Genomic DNA, 5,678 nt, shown 5'->3' on the forward strand with positions numbered 1-5,678 from the left:
CTCTCTTCACAGAACTAGAAAAAGCAATCATCAAATTCATTTGGAAAAATAAGAGACCCAGAATAGACAAAGGAATTCTTAGCAAGAAAAGTGAAGCAGGAGGCATCACAATACCAGACCTCAAACTACTACAGAGCTATATTAATAAAAAATGCATGGAATTGGCAACAAAACAGACATGTGGACCAATGGTATAGAATAGAAGACATAGAGACAAATGCTCATATATACAGGTATCTCATACTAGACAAAAGTGCCAAAAGCATTCACTGGAGAAAAAATAGCTTATTCAAAAAATGTTGCTGGGGAAACTGGAAATTTACATGTCACAAAATGAAATCAAACTCTTATCTCTCAGCATGCACAAAACTCAACATCACTGTGAATCAAAGACTCAGGCAGTAGAACAGACACCCTATGACTACTGGATGAAAAGGTAGGCCAAAATCTTCACCATGTCCACCTAGGACCTGACTTCCTTAACAAGACTCCCAAGCACAAGAAGTTAAATAAAAAATCAATAAATGGGATGGACTCAAATTAAAAAGTGTCTTCTCAGCAAAAGAAACAATCAATAATGTGAAAAGAGACTACAGATTGGGAGAAAAACTTTACCACATGTACCTCAGATAAAGCATTAATCTCTAGGACATATAAAGAACTCAAAAAACTTAACACCAAAAAAAGCAAATAACCCAAAAATAAAAGGGCTAAGGAACTGAATGGATGCTTCACAGAGGAAGATATACAACCAATCAAGCATATGAAATGTTCAACATTTCTAGCAATTAGAGAAATGCAAATCAAAACTAAGATTTCATCTCACTCCAATCAGAATGGCAATCATCAAGAATAAAAGTAACAATAAACATTGGCGAGGATGTGGGAAAAAGGTTCACTCATACATTGCTGGTGGGAATGTAAATTGATACAACCATTATGGATAGCAGTACGGAGAGTCTTCAGAAAACTTGCAATGGAACCACTATTTGACCCACCATTTATCCCACTCCTCGGTTTATACCCAAAGAACTTAAAATCAACATACTACAGTGACACAGTCACATCAATGTTTATAGTAGCTCAATTCACAATAGCTAAACTATGGAACCAACCTAGATGCTCTTGAGCAGATGAATGAATAAAGAAAATGTGATATATATAATACATGTATACACACACAAACACACACATACATACAATGGAATATTACAGATCTTTAAAGAAGAATGAAATTCTGGCATTTGTTGGTAAATGGATGGTGTTAGAGAATACCATGCTAAGTGAAATAAGCAAAACCAAAAAAAAATCAAAGACCAAATACTTTCTCTGATATGTGGAAGTTAATTCACAATAAGGGTGGGGAATAGGGAAGAATAGTTACTTCATATTAGGTAGAGGGGAGTAAAGGGAGGGGAAGGGGTATGGGGGAATGAATTTTTGTAGAGTGAAACAGATATTATTACTTCATGTACTTGTATGACTGCGTGATTGATGTGATCCTGCAATATGTATAATCAGAAAAATGAGAAATTGCACCCTATTTATGGATGATTCTTCAAAATGTATAAATGCTTTCTACTGTTATGTACAACTAATTAAAACAAATAAAATTAATTTTTTTAAAGCCAGCCTCAGCAACAGTGAGGTGCTAAGAAACTCAGTGAGACCCTGTGTCTAAATAAAATACAAAATAGGACTGGGAATGTGGCTCAATGGTTGAGGGCCTCTGAGTTCAATCTCTGGTTTACTCCCCCTGCCATTTGCTAGAACAGAGGCAAACTTATTTACAACAGAATATATTTGGTGTAAGTAAATTGTTTCCCTTAAAATCTGACAACCTAGGTATTTATCAACCCTGGTTTTATGAGGGAAAAAGAAAAAGCAACATTAAAGACAAAAGGAGGGAAAACCAATAGTTCTAGAAAGCAGGAATGTTTCAATTAGGAAAAAGTATTTCAGAAAATGACTAGTAGAAAACATGCTCAAGATAAAAGATCTGCTGAGTTTAAGGGTCTTTATTATTATGGGTCAGAGAGTTCCTCAGTAGCAAATCCAACTAGAAGTCAATTGTCTGGACACCCAGATCAATGCTTTTCCCTTTGAGTTGGCAACACTAAATAACAAGGATTTTTGTTTTTGAAGAACATGAAAAATCCTCCCTCCTGAGCTCTCTGATAGAGCTCTAGTCCCCTTGGTAAAAACTGTCCTATTTAAACTCTCTGAAGTTTGTAGACACATGTGAGGCAGATCTAGAAATTAGTGAACAGGCTAGAGAACTCATATGTGCTTTGAATGATCCTGCTTTCATACATATAACTCATCTCTTCAGCAAGACAGCAAGGGCTGTGCCATCCTTTCTCACCCTTCATAAATCTTTCATGGAGTTGTTGCCCACTAAATGATTAATTCAGGCCTTTGAATGACTGCAGACATATGTAGTAGCATTTGAAAACAATTCCTGGGCACTGTAGGTGTTCATTTCCATCTCAGCTATTTGTTGCTGCATAACAATCATCCCCAAACTCTGTGGTTTAATATAACAACAAAAAACCATTTATTACTTCTCATGATTCTGTGACTGTTCAGCTTAAGTGGGAGGGGTGGTTCTGTTCTATGTGTTATACACTGAGATCACACACATATGGCTGCATTCCATCAATACCAGGCTGGAGCTGGAACATCCAAGATGGCCTTTCATCCTCTAGATGACCTCTTCCCTGGCCTCTCAGTGCTTGGGAGTTTAAGAGCCCTTCTTTTCTATTTTCCACCCTACCCATTCTATTCTCAGGAACTGTTTTGTCACTATCTCCTCCAGCACCCTGTTGGCAAAAGATTCAGGTTCAATTCTTTTCCTTAACTGCTAACTCTACAGATTGCAGAATAGTCAGGACATACTGCTTATTTGATATTTTAAAAAGGTATGTAGAGGACCTCTAGGAATCAGTGGAAAGTTGGCATCATGACTCTTAGGCAGAAAAGGGTGAGAAGCAAGATGCCTTTCTGTAGTATCTGCTGATATTCTTACCATATCACGTTGCAGCAATTCCATGGTTTCCTTGTGTTCATCCAGTTTTCTGTATTGCCTCCACACCTAGATGGACACTGTTTAAAGTATTACCAATGTAAGCTACAGTTGGAACAGAAACATGTAGAAATGTCATATTTTTTTCTTTTTAACACTATTTCTATTAAGATATAACTGACATTCAAGAAACCATACATATTCAAAATGGTTTGATTATTTTGACATAAATTCAAGAGTAAAACTTTTACCACAATCAAGTAAATCAACACTTATCCCTCCCAGAAGTGTCTTCATACTTCATAGAATAACTCCCCCTCTAGGTACCCACTGATACACTTTCTGTCACTATATATCAGTTGCACTTTCTAGAATTTTACAAAAGTAGAACCAGTGAGTGAGTATACATTTTAAAGTATGGCTCCTTTCACTCAGGATAGTTGAGGTTCATTCATGGTGTAGCTACTCAGGATGCTGCATTCTACTGTATGGCCATATCACAGTTTCTCTACTTACCTGTTCATGGACATTTACATTGTTCTCAGTATTTTACTATTACAAATAAAGCTGTCAAAAATATTCATGCATAAGCCTTTATGTGAACTTATATCTTCATTCTCTTCATCATATGCTTTCTCAACATCACAATACATAGGAAGTAAATGGCTGATCATATGGCAGATCTATGCTTTGATTTCTGTAAAAAAAAAAAAAACTGCCAAACCATCTTCTAAAATCATCATGCCATTTTATAGTTCCAACAACATTGTATGAGAGTTCCCATTACTCCATATCCTCACTGAAACTGGTACCACAGTTCTTTCAATTTTAGCCATTCTAATGGAAGTACAGTGGCATATTGTGATTTTAATTTACATTAAATCTTAACCAAATGTAGTTAAGTATTTTTAATTATTTCAAGATCTTCAAACTATGAAAACTCTCTAATATGTATAATTTCCTATGTATATAGAAACAACAATTTTCTCAGTTTAAAGAACATTTTCTAGAGGAAAATAAAATCTTTTCTAAATGCCAGACTTTCAAAGCAAATTTTTAAGAAGCCAGAATTCCAGCAGTAGGTTAATCGCAGTATCCATATAAAGAACTTACTTTCTAAAGTCCCTATACAGTGGTAGGCAGGCTAATTAAGTCCCCAGCTGACTTAACATTGGCTTTAAGGTGGTTTACTGCAGAAGTCAACAGAGAAATCTGGAAGGAAAAGGAAAAACAAATAATGAAAACAGAACTTGTAGATATGTTTCCTTCACAAACTACATGGTTGATCTGATGAAGTCAAAGTACCCTTTGAGTTTCAGAAGTAAAGAACTTAACATACCTTGGAGAGAGTTGAGATTCAGGAGGCAGCAATAATACCCCTTCTCCCCTGCCCAATTTAAACTAGGGCCAAAGGGGGAAAGAAAATTTATTATTCTTTATACTAGTCCTGGCAGTTATAAGGTCTAAAATTTTAAATTATCCAAAGGATGCAGTGATTACACACAATCCTTGAACTGAAAGGGACTCAAGTGCTTTGGCCTGGGTCCTAAGGACTCTACAATCTCTTAAGTTGGTCACAATGCTCCCTGGAAACCCTAAGGGACTCAAAAGAACAACTACTTCCAAGGAATGCAATAGACTGAACTTTCCCACAACTGGTCCTCACACGCTGACGGATGTGTTTTCTGAAGAAGACAAAACCGGGCAAAGAGGTGGAGGTGCTGAGGGAGATACGATTCCAGGTACTGCAAGTTGAGCTTTATCAACAGTCCATTCTCTCACCTGAGACAGCCTGTGTCCTCCGGGGTACCAAAGAAAGAAGTGACTGGTGAGTGAACCTACAGCCTGTGCTTAGCCTGTGCTGAAAAACCTGCCACAGGAAGTTTTTCTGCTAGAAAGAAATGATGCAGTCCAGAGTTCAGCAACAGAAGGCCCAGGGAGGGAAGGGTGGCTAACTGGGGCATGTACCAGGGCTGCAGAAGGGCTGTGATGCTGAGACAGCATTTCCCCTGTTACTCCCAGGGGGAACATTGGCGCCTGGGGAACATCACCAGAAAAAAGGAGGGAGATTCAGGGCAAATAGGACATGGTCGTTATAGTCAGATTCCGGTAAGAACAAGGGGTGTGTGAATATTTAAGGTGGAGGGTGGGTTCAATCCGTGCTTGGGGGTATATGAAAAGCAAGCAACATGAATGAAATCTGAGTTTTATCTTAAGAGCAACCCTGCTTACTGGGTAACCCCAAAAGAGAGGACACTCTGAGCTCTGCAGGGAAGTCCTAGTATAAGAATGTATCAACCAGGACACCCTGAATATCCTTCCTGTGACCCAGACATGATAAGGAACATGAGTTTCTAGCTTGTGTCTCTTCATTTTTGGGAAAATCATCTTCAGTGAAACATCACTATGTTCCCCAAAATGTATAACTCTTGGGTTGGAAATGCCTCATAAAGGAAAAATATTTCACCACAAATTAAAGCATTACACAGGAGAGAAACAATTTTCCTCTCTTTAAGCTTGTTGCGTTTTAACATGGAATTGACCTATTTTTTCAGCTACATCTTCCAAACAATTTAATACTTTTATGCCACTAATATTTGTCTTTTATTGATATCTAGAAAACACATTAAGATGTATCATTTTCAGAAGAATA

The sequence above is a fragment of the Sciurus carolinensis genome, unplaced genomic scaffold (assembly GCF_902686445.1).
Source record: "Sciurus carolinensis unplaced genomic scaffold, mSciCar1.2, whole genome shotgun sequence".
NCBI lineage: Eukaryota > Metazoa > Chordata > Mammalia > Rodentia > Sciuridae > Sciurus > Sciurus carolinensis.